General features: G+C 28.8%; 2 long non-coding RNA genes across 3 annotated transcripts in view; both read right to left on the reverse strand.

The window, feature by feature from the left end:
* Positions 1–16,188, reverse strand: part of LOC122633298 — a 47,674-nt gene that overhangs the window by 3,666 nt on the left and 27,820 nt on the right. The gene's annotated exons all lie outside the window — the stretch shown is intronic.
* LOC122633297 lies at positions 1,059–3,113 on the reverse strand. 2 transcript variants are annotated; one of them, XR_006328076.1, is made up of 2 exons: positions 2,898–3,113; positions 1,059–1,663 (listed from the first exon to the last, which is right to left on the reverse strand). It is a non-coding gene; the product is annotated as an uncharacterized LOC122633297 (long non-coding RNA). The 2 variants fall into 2 exon arrangements; XR_006328075.1 differs by having other exon boundaries at positions 1,059–1,680.

Raw genomic sequence — 16,188 nt, forward strand, 5'->3', positions numbered from 1 at the left:
TATATAATCTACGTAATTATTTTATAATTTAAAAAAATATAATTTATATAACTTACGTCATTGTTACATTACTTTAATTAACAAATAAAAGAAAAATAAGCAAGACAATTTGCATAATCGTTTTATAGATTTAACCCAGAGAAACAGTAAAAAGTAAAAGCAAATAGAATAATCCTTTATAAATCGATTAAAAGCTTTTACGTATATCTATTAAAACTTTTGTTCTTTTATTTTTGTAACCCAGATGCATTTAACTGCATATTTTATAAACGTTATATATATATATATAACATATATAACATACATACAATAGTATGTATATGCAGAATATATACGATAACCTTATTCTTGGAAAAATGTATAGATAGAGAAAAAAGCTTTTATCCAAAGCAAATTTTCTTTATTCGATCAAAACGAATCTTTATGAATTGAAACGAACACTATATACAATATACCCCTATATACAATACGCATAACTACATGGTATATTGTAAAAATATGTAAACACATACACACACACAAACATACACACATACACAACAATGTTAAGTTTATCTAGTTTTATTTCTTATGAAAGATACGGAGTTTCTCACTAGGGGTTGAGGGTTAGAACGGAGAGGAATGGATTGGTGGTGAGAGAGGGTAGGTCAGGATTGAGAGAAGGGTCGAGAGAATAAATTTTACGACTTGGCACGTGAGATGATCCTGAAGCATATCCTTCGGCCTTCCGCAACGATCCGAGCAATTAGCTATATTACATGGCATCCGATTGGTCCTTGATATAATATTCGACGTATGCCATGTCCCAATTAAAATTTTTATCAATAATATACAGCGCGAGTATCGCTTGTATTATTGATTATTATCAGTACATATGCATGTAGATATGTATTTATATAAATATCTGTGTTGCATGCATACAGGGTGTCCTTTCATATAACGTTGAAATACTTTCGTTGAGAAGAAAGAAGAAGAACAGAAAGAAAAAATGACTTTTTTCCATTCATTAATAATAATATCTTTATTATTTATAGGTTCGTTGTTAATGACAAGACGAATTCAATAGCGTATCTTGATATATTTTTCATGATATTTTTAATGAAACATTTCGTCGAATATCTTTCGAAATAAGTTTTAACAATAAACTGTGTAATATTATGTCGTAGAGATTTTGTTGTTGTCGCTGTTGTTTTTATTTTTGTCTGTATTATTTTTTCTAAATGTTATATTTGTCTTCGTTTCGGATCAATCTAAAGGTAAACAAAGCTATATTTTTATGTTGCGTGAAAAATAGTAAATATATATGTATACAGAAAAACAAATTCATGAATAATTTGAAAATATTGACAAAAATATATCCCTTCGAATAAAACCTTGAATCATGTCTCGCTGTATTTGTAATTTTTTTTCGAATAATCAAAATAAAATAAAAAGAAAAAAAGGAAGAGGAACTTGTTCAGTCGTATGAAGACACCCTGTATAAGTCGTAATTGTCGAAGGTAAACGTTGACTGGTACTACTAGTTTCATGAAAATTCTTCCTTTCATGTAGGACGTTCATTCAGCTGAGAAAAGGTTTTCGGAAAATCGTCATCCGAGTTTTGATGTGACCACGCCCTTCGTCGTGTTTCCCTTTCCGACCATCCAGAGACGCTGGCTTCGTTCTGTCATGGTGTTTACCCTCATAAAAGATGCAACCACGTGGATAGAGAAACATGATAGAAAGATAGGAACATAACAGAGAGAAAGAGAGAGAGAGAGAGAGAGAGAGAGAGAGAGAGAGAGAGAGAGGAGAGGAGAGAGAGAGAGAGAGAGTAAGCTTTAATAGAACAGTAATCGATTTCGATTACAATTAAATTTTTGGAAAAAGAAAAGGAGCAAAAAAAGAAGTAACTAAGAAAGAAAAAAGAAGTATCATTGGAGGATCTTAAAAATTTATGGAAACGAAGAAGTATCGTCCGTTGTTCGAGTTCGATTAGTTTCAGGAAGGCACGAATTAGTCAGAGAGGAAGCATTTCTACAGGCGTTTGTGTTGGTTTATCCATGGATCGACATGACCGGCAGTGGTGGATAACTGTAGCAGGAAATTCATCGGAAACGTGATTAGAGTACAGTTAAAAATCGATAGTGATCGATGATAGAATTATATAAATAACGTTTGTCTACTTCTTTTTATCTTTCGAATTCAAAAAACAAACGATTAGTATTTATTTTAATTTATTTCGATGGAATCGACACGAATCGTTTCTCCGAAAGTGATCTTTTAGATATCACTTTTGGAGAATTGATATTTTAGAATCCTTTTTCCTCATCTTAGTTTTACTTTCTTTTATTTGTATTCTTCTTCATTTCATTTTCTATTTTTTCTTCTTGTTTTTCATCAATTATTAAGCATGAAAATAATGCGACCTATAATAATTGATTTTCTTATAAACGAAGAATTCATTTTCAATTGGTTTTGTATCATCGATGAAGTCGGACATTTTTAAATATAATATGTACGACGAGTAATCAGACATCGTTTAAATGGGTCGTACCTTGTTTCGGTCCGCCGTAGGATTGGAGTTGAGGCACCGTGCGTGTACGTTTAGACGATGCCAATTTAGCACCGACAAGCAAAAAGCAAAATCCGAAAAAAGCCAGAAAAAGAGAGAAAGGAGAGAATAAAAAAAAAAAGAATAGCTTTGAAGTAAAAGATGAAAACAAATGATAAAAAGAGAAATATATATATATATCTATATATATGTATATATATATATATCTATATATATGTGTGTGTATATATATATATCTATATAGATGGATAGATAGAGAGGGAGAGAGAAAGAGAGAGATTGCGCGTGCGAGATAGGGAGGGAGGGAAAGAGGGAGAGAGGGAGAGGGAGAATCAGCACACACCGGAAGTAAATTATCCGCGAAAACGAAATGATCGGTTTCCGGTGATTCTGGTTGTTGCCACGTTACCGTAAGCCTAATCAGGACTAGCTAGAGTAGAGCGCGTTAAGAGGGTAGCTGTCGACCGACTGCCATAGAGAGCGACGAAGATAGCTCGGCACAGCGAAACCGTGGAGGTTCCGAAAGTAAGGTGGTGGGGTGAATCGACGGAATATCCAAGCAAGCGAAAGAGAGAGACAGAGAGAAAATGAATAAGAGCGAGAAAGCGAGAAACTAAGAAGGAGAAAAAGAATGAGAAAGAGAAAGATAGAGAGAGAGAGAGAGAAGGGATGTTTCAAAGAAAGGAGAATGTATATGTTTTGTATGTAACACGTACGAGATAGCGGTGAGGAGAAGAGAAACCATAAAGCGTAGGAATAGGAAATATGACAAAATTGAGAAAGAAAGGGAGAAAGAGAGGGAAAAGAAAAAGAAAAAGAGAGGTAATAAAAAACAGGGAAAATAAGATAGAAATAGAATAATGGAGGGAAATAGAAATAGGAAATGAGGGAGAGAGAGAATTTTTAGAAGATATTCAAAGAGGGCGTGAGTGCATGAAAATTCAAAGATTGAGCTGTTTGCACATGAATGCGTATGTTCCTGTTGCGTATCTGTATGTATGAAAGAGAAAGAGAGGAAGAGATGGAAAAAAAGAGAAAGAGAGAGAGAAGTGGATTGCGTATGAAATAGGCGGGGTAGATAATTTTTGGAGGGGATACAGCGAGTGAGAGAAAGAGAAGGAGGTATATATCTATTGAGCGGGAATTGCCATGGGGACAGAACCGGGCAAGTCGTCGTGGTAGGGGTGCTGTTCGAGGGGTGGCGCGAACGATTGCGCGTAGGGTTGCTACCGCGAGGAGCGCTGCGAAGGGATACGAACGAACGTAATCTGGAGAGAAACTAGTACAAACCGAGAATGAATCAATAAAGCTTACAAAATCGATTACAATTTTATCTATTTATATTCTGTGTATCCGGGTATATATATATTATACATACGTATTTTTTAGATATTTATACATGTATACGTCAGAAAAATAAAAGAGGATGAACGAGAGAGAATTTTAGGGAATTCTAGGGATTTTACTTATTACATCTTTCCCTTTGTTCCTTTCCTTTTCTTTTTTCTTTTCTTTCTTTTTTTTTGTTTCTTGTTAATTTTTGATAATTTGTTGTACTTAATCTTTTTTCATCTTGTAAGTTTCATTTCTTTCGTTTGTATATGATCTTTTCCTTTTCCCCTTTTTCTCTCCTTTCCATAATTTTGAATACAGGGACGAAGCAGAGATACCGATTGTTCCATCGATAATAATATTCCTGAACTTTTGATTTTGTAAAGTCTATTTTCGGAATTATAAATATTAATCCTTCGAACTTCATATATTTTCTTTTTTTTTTTCTTTTGATAGGCCAGTGTCATTTTATCATATTTGTTACTAGAAATAGTCATATTTGCATTATAATAAATTACATGAAACAATATATATGTATTTTAGTAAGCGAACAAATGTAAAAAAAAAAAGAAACAAAGATTCCAAAGAGTTGAGAGTTATGAGAAATCATTTTCTCTCTTTTCTTTCTTTTTTTTTACTTTTCTCTTTTTTTTTATATATATGTTTTCTTTTCCTAGAGTAAATGGTGTACGTATCTATTTTATATTAATAATGTTAATATAATTATATTAATAAATGTTACTTTGCCAATTCATATTGATAAATGTTGTTTTCAATTTTGGAAAAAATCGTGTTGTAAAAGAATAAACGAAAAAAATTATGACTTTTACGAAAGATAAAAAAACCTTTTCTATTTTTCCAAACATTTTTCGAAACATTTTTCGAAACAAGCAGAGATTCATCAATGAGTCATAATCATTCTTTCTTCATTTACCACCGTCCACCCTTCGTAGATAACAGCTTATACGGACGAGTTTTCTACCATACCGAAGAGCAATGACATCATTCATTTTCAGCTACACGAAAAGCCTTTTTTGAGTTTGTTTGAAGGAAAAAAAAAAATAAAACAGAAAATGGTAAAGTAAAGAAGGAAAAACAATTAATCGGTGTCATTTTATCGCGAAAAAGAATATTTACGATGGCAAATATTTGATCTATCGATGCAATATTAAATTCACGTTTTATTCATTGACATTACGTACTATATATAGCATAAACATCAAAGGATTATTATATATTGCATTTTAAAAATGATTTATAATATTAAATATAATTTTAACTGAAAATTTATCTTCGATAGATGGCATATATTTCTTCCGTTAAATTCGTTTATGGTAAATAGGCTATGAAAACACATTTATTCTCTAATTCAATCTTATCATAAGGAATTTTTGTCTATTTAACATCTGTTGACCATTGGTAATAAGAACGTTTTCATTATTAACTTGAGATCAGGACGAACTATGCCATCATCATCACACCTTGACTGTTGTAGTGCGACACCATGAAACACTATGAAACACTATGAAACACCATCAACCATTACCATTCGATGGAAAAAAGATGTTTATGCTATTGATTATCTGATTATAAAAGATCTTTTCTCAATTATTTATATATTAAACAATAAAAATTATATGGATTTGTTTCGCAATTGATAAAACAATAAAATGAAGAAGGCCGGCGACGTTAAGCAAAATTCTAAAAATGAAGTATAATTTTCATTGATTTTCTCTTTCTGTCTCTTTCTCTCTCTCTTTGTTTCTCTCTGTTTCTCTCTCTTATCATTCTTGAAAATAGAAGAAATTATTCCCAATGTTCCCGAATAAATGGAGAATTTTTTACCACATCACACGCACGCACACACGTGCCTAAGTATCTCTTTCGCGTGTTTTTATCTTGACGAATAAATATTGTCTCTGTAAACGAAAAAAAAAAACAAAAAGAAAGAAATGAAAAATAGAAGAAAAAATAGAAAAAGAAGATAATAGAAAGTGGGAATCCGCCCACCCGCCCTCCAAAAAAAAGTTAAACAATTACAGCTCGTATTTTACCGAAAAAGATTTCTCTTCTTATTATTATTTTCGCAACATCAAGGGGAGAATGTATCGAATTTCATAAAATCGAATTTGTTAAAGTTGAATCAAAGAAGAGGGAAAGGTAGCAGATATTTTAAGAAACGTTCATTTGTGACGTAACACAAGAATCGGCTAGTGATATGCTTCAATCGTTCAAGTGATATGCTTACTGAAATAAACCGATCAAATTTGTCGATGTAGCTAGGTATACCTTTGTAGGATTAATTGAAACTTTAGCGATACGTCGAGTACGAATTATTCGATTTAACGAGGCATTAGGTTGAACAGTTACTTGTTCTGCTTCCTATGTACATATGTATATATTTTGGAATTCTCTTTATCTCTCTCTTTCTCTCTCTCTCTCTCTCTCTCTCTCTCTCTCTCTCTCTCTATCTATCTATCTCTTACTCCTTGATTATAATATAATACGCCTAATCCATCCGAAAATATCATAAATTAAAATAACGTCATACGAATTATTAAGATGCTTCGTTAAAATTTTCAATAGATGATGGTTTATCTCATAATCAATATTTAATACAATTGATCAAGGTTTAACACAACTACGTTAACATTGTATATCACTTAGTGTATAAGTTTGGAAACCTATTGGATTATCGTTCATCATTAACTTCCCTAAATTAGAGTTATATATAGATAGAAAGTACGGTATATACTATACGAAGGAGAGTATTTATGGGTTGGTTTGATGATTGAATCCGTACATGGTTCAACATTCTGATCATGAATCGTCACTGTACAGTATTATTCCATATCAGAATTCTGTGTTTTCTAATGTTTTCTAATATCTTACGATAAAATGAGGTAAACATTTTTTTGATATTATATCGTTCGTTCAGATACGGAAAAAGAAAAAGAAAAATCAAAAAAAAAAAAAAAAAAAAATACAAAAAAGAAAAAAAGAAAGGAACGAGAAAAATGCTCTCTATGTTATTTTATATCCCCTATATATTTTTAATTTAAATTTCAATGCGTATAAAAGAAAAAGAAAAATTCTTTTTACCTATCTGTACGAAGCGTAGAAAATATTGTAAAGTACATAAATATGTAAGTGATGGATTTCATTACAGTACTTCTTCATTATACTCTAGTTACATATATGCGTATATATGTACATGTGTGTACACACACACACACATGCACGCACATATACACGAACTTCAACTTTTAAAAAATGTATGCGTCTACATGTAAAATATCGAGAAAATCTGATTTAGCATGCAAGTTTTGATATAAATTGAACTATCCTCTCTCATCTATTTTCTTAAATTAGATAGATAGATGGATAGATAGATAGAGAGAGGGAGAGAGGAGAGAGAGAGAGAGAGAAAAAAGAGACAGAGAGAGAGAGAGAGAGAGAGAGAGAGAGAGAGAGAAAGAGAGAAAGAGAAAGAGAAAGAGAGAGAAAGAGAGAGAAAGAGAGAGAAAGAGAAAGAGAGAGAAAGAGAGAGAAAGAGAGAGAAAGAGAAAGAGAGAATATGGTAGTTACATTGCTTTAAAAATCGATAAAATTTTCTCAAAGAATTAATTGGAGATGATAAGACAAATTGTTCATTGTAAACTCTTAGTTCTTACCCTTAGTCTTACCCCTAGTTACTACCCCTTAAATTCTTACGGCAAATTACTTTACTTAAAACTGTAATAACTAGTTAACTTTTTATCAAGTAATATTTATCTTGCTCATAATAACCATCAGAAATTGGAGAAAGAGAGAGAAAGAGACAGAAAGGAAGAATGAATGAATGAAGAAATTTTTCGAATCAGAATGAAATTTAAATTCCTAAGAAGAAAAATTTTTTTACTTTAAATATAATAGCTCTTTATTCTAAATGAACATTTCCTGTAATAGAGTGATATCATATCTCTATTAATATATGAAGCAAACATAGCGAATTTTGAAACTTCTGTGAATTAGAACAGATTTTCCAGTTCGATGACCAGTTTATGACGTACGCGTACGTAAGTTATGTGTTATGTATACATATATCATGTATATATGTACACATATGTGTGCACATTACTCTTGTTTGAAGTTTACTGAACAGCAATAGGTTTGCTATTACGTAGAAGGAATTAGATATAGGACAAAAGCTTCCTGTGTTATTTAAGAGTATTGAATACAACAGAAATAGAAAGAGACACAAAGAAAGAGAGAGATAGAGATAGAGATACAGATAGATGATAGATAGATAGATAGATAGACAGAGAAATAGACAAAGAGATAGAGAGAGAACGTTTCATCTTTCTAGAAAGAAATATTATTTTATATATCATTTCTTTACGATATTGGACAAGAAAACAAAAGTATATATATTAGATATATTCTTGTAAATATATATTATATATTACAGTATATATATCGTAATTAAAGAGAGGAATGCAGAGAGAGAGAGAGAGAGAGAGAGAGAGGGACAGAGATAACGAAACAGAGGACGGGAAGATGGATCGATAAAGCGAAACGGAGAGGACGGAGATATAATGAAGTTTATTTTTAGAAAGCATATTCCTTCTTTCATTTCTTTATGATATTAAATGGAAATAGACAAAAATACATATATATTCCACTTTAAAAAGGAAAGAAATTTATAGACACCTGTTGTCTTTCCTTTAAAATAAACAGAGTGAAAAAATTGGAATATTGAAATGACGCGGTTTGCTGTAAAAGTTAGGGATCGATTCTCCGTAGGGATACGTTACTCTTTGTGACCTCTGATTTCCCTTACCTGTCACTCTTTCTTTCTATCTCTCTTTCACTTTCTCTCTTTCTATTTCTATCTATCTCTATCTCTATCCCTATCTCTATCTTTGTCTCTTTATCGTTTTCTGCATTACTCATTCTACAATCTAACATGTAATTTAATTCCTGAGAGTTAACCGCAGGAAAAGGTATCGTGTGAAATCTAGATAAAGGAAAGATCGGTGAACGAGGTGAGAAACAGAAAGAGAATATCGATTTTGTGACAGAAAATCGATCTGAGAAGGTGATTTATAAGCATTTTTTTCTTTCCTTATTTCCTTCTTCCTTTTTTGCTCTTCCTTTATTTTTCATTTTATCTCTTTTCTTTTTTACCTCATTATGTCTTTCGATTACATTGGAGAAGTATATTAACTGAAAAAGCTTGAAAGCTTGTCGATAAAAAAATTGTTTCTTTTAACATTTACATATTAAGTTTCGATGCAAATCGAAAATGAATCGCATATGGTAAATCTAGTTCGGAAACTTTCCTCGAAGATTTAAAAGTCAAAGAAAGCGATTAAAAGTTGTTGACTCAGCTTGATCATTAAAGAGAAGAGTATTGATAAAGAAAGAAGAAAAGAAAGGAAAGAAAAAGAAAAAAGAAAGAAAGAAAGAAAAAAAAGAGAGTGTATGCCTGTGTAAAAAAAAATTTTCTTCTATCTTCTACTTTTCCTTCACTTCTTCTCCAACTTTTCAAATTTTGTGGTAGAGCAAATAAAATGTGTCGAAAGAATCTCATTTATATCGAAAGGATCGGACGTCATCAAATATTCGCTTGCATGGAATATTTTATTATCAACGTCGATATTAGTTCCTATTAATTTTTCGTTTTTATTCGTTTTTTCTTTCTCCGTCTATTTTTATCTTCTTATTTCTCCCGTTGTCTCTTGTCTTTTCTTTTCCTTCCGTTTTTTTCTCTTATTGTTCTTGTTATTCCCTTCTTTCAATCTTTTTTTTTTTTTTCCTTTTTTTCAACATGCCTTCAAATGCTTAATTAAAGCGCATCGATTCATTTTCATTTAATTTTGCTCGATATTATGTATAACTTTCCAAAAGAGACAGAATCAGTGATTATGACGAATAAGTATATTATATTATCGAGATAGTTGGACGAACATAATTAATGAAATATTCGAATGATAGATAGAACGGATTAATTAATTGAAAAACAAAAGTACATACTTATTCAATTAAGCAGCTAATCATGACCTCATTTTTACGTTCACCTTTCATTCCCTTCTTTTTATTATTTTAAATTGATCGATGAAGCTACTGTTTTCAGTATTCTTGTTGTTTTAATAAAAAACTTTCTTATTTTTATTATGCTAGCCATCATTATTATTAAATATTGAAAATGACCTAATTACAAAAATGAGGGCATTCTAATAAATTCAAATATCTTCTTATTATTAATTTGACAATGGTTTAAGACATTAATTCGATAAAGTTTTTTCAAGGATTCGACGAATCTTATAGTTTCTCCGTAATGGTATAATATCTATATAATTTGTCGAGTAATAATAAATACCTCGAAATAAGAATCATGGTGAAATTTCAAAAGCGCTTGTCATGTTTTATCGATCAATATTTCTCTCTCCCTCTCTCGCTTTTTCCCTCTCTCTCTTTTTCTCCCACTCTCTCTCTACCTCTCTTTTCCTCTCTCTTCCTCTCTCTTCCTCTCTCTTCCTCTCTCTTCCTCTCTCTCTCTCTCTCTTCTTCTATTTTCTATAATTTTTCTTTCTCAAGGATACCCTTTAGCCGTTTCTTGTACTTTCCATTCATTCTCAAGTACAATTCATATATTCCGGATTATTTTTCACGTCGTAATTATGAGAATATATACTCGATGTTCAACAACGAAGATACGACGACACGATAACGACGACTACGACTACGATTACGACTACGACTACGACTACGACTACACAACTACGACGACGACGACAATGAGTTTCCTTTAAATTGAAATACGTGGGCGAAAGCGGATAAAAAGGAAGAAGAGGAAAAGGAAAGAGGAAAAGAAGAAAAAAAGGAAGAAAAAAAACAAGAAAAAAGAGGAGAAAAGAAATGGAAGAAAGAGCTTATCGTTCTGCCTATAAATTTTATCGATATAAAATCGCTTATAAAAGTGATGACGTCTTCGTAAGAAGCAAATATCGAAACATACGTACATACGTATTTAATAATATTATACATTCAACAGATAAAAAGTAAATTAGAATAAATAAAGATAATCGAAAAAAAAGAAATTAATGAAAAATCATGTACAAACTATGATAATATATAATTTAATTGGAAAAATCGAGCGATATGTGATTTCATTATTTATTCCGTTCCGTATTGATCTACGTTATATATATATGTATGTATGTCTAGATTAGCAGTTGAAAAAGTGTTTGAGTTATTTTCATATTAATTAATCAGTACTTATAGGTCTACAATTACAAAATTAAATCTGATGACCGAATTATCAAAATATCGATTAATAATTAAACTTTCATTTCGTTTTGTACAACGAAAATAGAAAAAAAGTAAATTTTATAAACAACAGATATTTAAATAACGAATCTCTTTTGAAAACTTTATATATGTGTGTGTATATATATATGTTATATATATGGATCTATATATATATGTTATATATATGGATATATATATATATGTTATATATATGGATCTATATATATATGTTATATATATGGATATATATATATGTTATATATATGGATATATATATATATCCATACATATGAAATATATAAGTGTAAAAAATTGTCAATGTTGATCTTATCTACATTTAGAACACGTATTGAACGAAACACAGTAACGAATACATTTTTTTATAAATTTACCTTGCCTTTCGATTAAATGCTGTTTCTTTTTTTTCTTTTTTTTAGCGTTGTTTTGGTTTTATTTTATTTATTTTTGTACTCCAATCGACACGAAATATCGAGAGAAGAGAACGTTCGTTCGTTCGTTTATTGAACTGACACGAGAAGATGACGATAACATGTACGTTCTTGTTATTAATCAATATATAAGCGTTGTAAAATTTAATGGGTAAGAGAAAAGAAAGAGATTAATGAAATAAAATAAAAATTAAATGAAAAAAAAGGAATCAAAAAAAAGGAATAAAAAGGAAAAGAAAGAAATATCTAGGAAGACCTAGAAAATTGAAACAGTATCTCTGTTGTTAGTTATCTTTTATCGTTTCGTGGAAAAGACGAGTTTGACGTTCACAAATATACAGCACACGTACAAACATATACAGACATATGTGAATCCTATGCAAATGTATCATTCAACGAAGTGCAAGCGTTCATCTACGTTGGTTACGTGTTGCTTAGCAACAAACCATGCGGACGCACCACGATCAAACAAGCGTATCGTATAAATTTTTTTCTGTTTCTTCTTTTTTTTTCACATTTTCAAAAGGATGGTAAAATTACCGAAAACTGCGTAATAAACGTAAATCCGTCAATTTTGTTCAACGGAACATGTAATATGACCGTTTGTAACAGTTTCATATACTTTACGTAACAGTTTATATTTTTACGTAATAATGAATTTAAGTAAAGCAAGAGAAAATGGAACGTGAATATCTGTTCTTTTTCTCTACGTATTACGTTATTACTTTGTTGTTTTTTATTTTTGCAATACTTTACGTTGCATTAATTATTTAGCTTTCATTCCGAACGTTATTATACTGTCCGATAACATTATGTATTATTAGATGTACTAATTGTCTGCTCATTTATGTAGAACTTGCGTGACATATATACATTATGACATTATTTTGCAATAATTTAAAAAATTAATCCGTAGATCTATGTAAGATTATACGTACTGTCATCCTTTTGTTGATTACGAGTATGATAAGATTAACGTAACACGAATGTTCTCATTGATATAATATATAATAACATAATAATTTATATTATATAATTATATAATATTATATAATAATATAAAATAATATAGAATGTATATATAAATATTTCTATTTACATACACAATATTATTATATTATACATAAATTATAGAATTTTAATCATATTCATATTATATATAAATACACTTCTTATATATATGTATGAGTATGATCATTTGGTTTATTATTTCTCAGAAATTTAAGTAGGACTTCCTTTCGATGGATGAAAACAAAGAAGATTTATAATGGTCTATTAATTTCTATTCAGAAATCAAGATTTGAAATTTCGACGAATTTAATCACTGGTAATCATGCGAGGGAAATGAATTCTATTAATCGTTGCATTTTTTTCGACATCAATCGACGAATTTTAGTAATTATTAATTTATTACTCATTTCGTCGAACATTGAAATTCGATTAAACGTTTATTTGAAACGACTTAACAAGGGCTATTAAGTACGATTGAAGAAAATATCGAATATCGATCCAATGAAAATGTAATTTAATTAATTGCGCAGATATTTTGTAAGTGGTTTTAATTGTTAACTATGATTAACTTAAATATATATATATATATGTAAATCTTAAAGATAATATATATATATATATATATATATGTAAATCTTAAAGAAAAATCTTGGCCAATAAGTAACGCGAAAATGTTTAATGGTTTATATTTAAATAAATAACATTATAGCATTTTTTCATATTTTAGGAAATTTTTAATATTTTATATTTAGATGTATTTATGTATGTATATGTATGAGTAAATAATTATAAGTTTTATATTTTAATACTGTTTTACTGAAAAAATATTATAGAGAGTATTTTATAAATATGCATATTTCAATATAATGATATCAATACTTATATAAATTATTATCTTAAAAATATAATGTTATTATGGAAATAATTTTCTTCCGATTGAAATGAAATACGCGGAAAAATTGTGTAACTTTTGAAAGGATCCAAAGTTATTTAGATTCCAATTGTTATTTAGCAATATAATACTTTGACAATAAATCCATTGAGATGAGTTTAACAATAGGCTTTCAATAAAAGGACAATATGATTAAATAAGAAGAGGATTGTGATTCTCTGCAGAGAATCCTCAAGGTATCGAAGATGCAACAGGCTGCAGACTTAAATATACGCTTGCTCCAACGAAAAGAGCTAGCAAAGTGAATTATTCGTCGAGTGTTTCAAAGAAAGAGTAAGGAAGGGAAGTTAGACATTAATAATCGTTATTAAAAAGTATACTTACCGAATCTTCTTTTTTTAGGAAATGAGACTTATTAAATTTCACGGATTTTCATTTTGAAAATTAAATTTCATGGTAGGCTACCAAATATTACAAATTCTAAATTGCATAAAGTGCGATGTACTGATTGCATAAATAGTATTATTTGATATAGTTTATTGCTTATATTGTTATTGTTAATATTTTTTATTATTAATTATACTTTAATTATAATATATATAATTGTAATATATTTTTTTGTGGAATAATTAAAGTTCCTTTTTATAAAAAGTCATGAAAATTGTTTTATCATTTAATTATTTAATTAATTTTTAAAAAATATATCAAATTAATTTTATTATTGAAACATTGTTTATAAAAAATTTTTAATTATTAACAATATGTTTAAAAAATGGAGAAAATTTTGTCATTTAGAACGGCTTTCGATTCAAGTTCCTACGATTTTTAGTTCCGGAAATATACCCATTTAAATGAAAGACGTAGTTGTTATATAGAAAAAAATTTTTTCGCTAAAAAGTGATTTCTTTAAATAAATTAATTATTATTTTATGTAATTTTATAAATCTATCAAAATCTGAATTTCCTTCGTTGTCAAAATAAAATAATAACATTTCGTAAGAATTTGTTTATCAAAATTGTTTATAACAAATTGTTAGTTATAAACAATATATTTGAAAAATAGAGAAAATTTTCTCATTTATAATGGCTTTCGATTCAACCTTCTACGATTTTTCGTTTCAGAAATATTCACTATGCAAATGAAAGATTTGGTTTTTAATTATACAGGAAAAAATTTTTTCGCGAAAAAATTGATTTCTTCATATAAATTATCTATTAATTAACGTAATTGTAGAAATCTATCGAAATCTGCATTTCCGTCTTTGTTAAAATAAAATGAATATTTTTCGTAAGAATTTGTTTATAAAAATTGTTTATAAGAAATTGTTCATTATTAACAATATATTTAAAAAATAGAGAAAATTTTGTCATTCAGAACGGCTTCCGATTCAACGTTCTACGATTCTTCGTTTCGGAAATATTCACATGCAAATGAAAGACTTGGTTTTTAGTTATACAGGAAAAAATTTTTTCGCTGAAAGAGTGATTCCTTTATATAAATTATCTATTAATTAATGTAATAATAGAAATCTATCGAAATCTGCATTTACGTCTTTGTTAAAATAAGATGACTATTTTTCGTAAGAATTTGTTTATAAAAATAGTTTATAATAAATTGTTCATTATTAACAATATATTTAGAAAATAGAGAAAATTTTGTCATTCAGAATGGCTTTCGATTGAAGTTTCTACGATTTTTCGTTTCGGAAATATTCACATGTAAATAAAAGACGTGATTTTTAGTCATGTAGAAAAAAATTTCTTCGCTAAAAAAGTGATTTCTTTATATAAACTAATTATTCTTCTATGTAATTTTATAAATCTATCGAAATCTGAATTTCCTTCTTTGTAAAAATAATATAATTATATTTCGTAAGAATTTGTTTATAAAAATTGTGTATAACAATTTGTTAATTATTAACAATTTGTTCAAAAAGTAGAGAAAATGTTGCCATGTAGAATAGCTTTCGATTCGAGCTTTTACGATTTTTCGTTACGGAAATATTCACATGCAAATGAAAGACGTGGTTTTTACTTATACAGAAAAAAATTTCTTCGCCAGAAAGTGATTTCTGTATGTAAATTAATTATTATTTTATGTACTTTTATAAATCCATAAAAATCTGAATTTCTCTCTTTGTCAAAATAAGATGAGTATTTTTCGTAAGAATTTGTTTATAAAAATTGTTTATAACAAATTGTTAGTTATCAACAATATATTTGAAAAATAGAGAAAATTTTCTCATTTATAATGGCTTTCGATTGAAGTTACTACGATTTTTAGTTCCGAAGATATTACCATGCAAATGAAAGACTTTGTTATTAGTTATACAGAAAAAAATTTCTTAGTTAAAAAGTGATTTCTTTATGTAAATTAATTATTACTTTATGTAATTTTATAAATCTCTCAAAATCTGAATTTCTCTCTTTGTAAAAATAAGATGAGTATTGTTCGTAAGAATTTGTTTATAAAAATTGTTTATAACAAATTGTTAATTATTAACAATATATTTAAAAAATAGAGAAAATTTTGTCATTTAGAATGGCTTTAGATTCAACGTTCTACGATTTTTAGTTTCGGAAATATTCACATGCGAATGAAAGACGTGGTTTTTAATTATACAGAAAAAAATTTTTTCGCTAAAAAGTGATTT

This window comes from Vespula pensylvanica, chromosome 12 (genome assembly GCF_014466175.1).
Source record: "Vespula pensylvanica isolate Volc-1 chromosome 12, ASM1446617v1, whole genome shotgun sequence".
NCBI classification, from domain to species: Eukaryota; Metazoa; Arthropoda; class Insecta; order Hymenoptera; family Vespidae; genus Vespula; species Vespula pensylvanica.